The sequence below is a fragment of the Condylura cristata genome, unplaced genomic scaffold (genome assembly GCF_000260355.1).
Source record: "Condylura cristata isolate star-nosed mole 26May11 unplaced genomic scaffold, ConCri1.0 scaffold00025, whole genome shotgun sequence".
NCBI lineage: Eukaryota > Metazoa > Chordata > Mammalia > Eulipotyphla > Talpidae > Condylura > Condylura cristata.
This window is the reverse complement of record NW_004567126.1, coordinates 25,637,450-25,637,830: the sequence shown is the minus strand read 5'-3', so window position 1 is coordinate 25,637,830 and position 381 is coordinate 25,637,450.

The following is a 381-nucleotide window of genomic DNA, read 5'->3' as shown; positions in this document are numbered from 1 at the left end:
CCATTCATGAGTGGGATCATTCACAACTGTATCATGCCTAGTGACACTGTAAAATTCACAAAAATGCCTGCTGTCCTTGTGTGGCCGGGTCCAGAACTACCTTGTACCCGGACAGAGCTACCAGATAAACCTGCACACTGCTGTTTTCGGAGAGAGAAGAGGAGAAAGGTTTGGCTAACGGGGGTGGTTTCACCGTATCTTTCCGTCCACTTAAAACTGCCTCAGAACACGCATTGTTTCCGCCGGGCGCGCCCAGACGCGAGACAGCAGCAAGGTTAAGGCGCAACCTACCGACCGGCCCGGACGCCGCTAAGCCCCGCCCCCAGGAAACCCGCCCGAGAGGCGTGAGAACGGCGGGGCGGGGCGCCGGGCGCCCCCGGC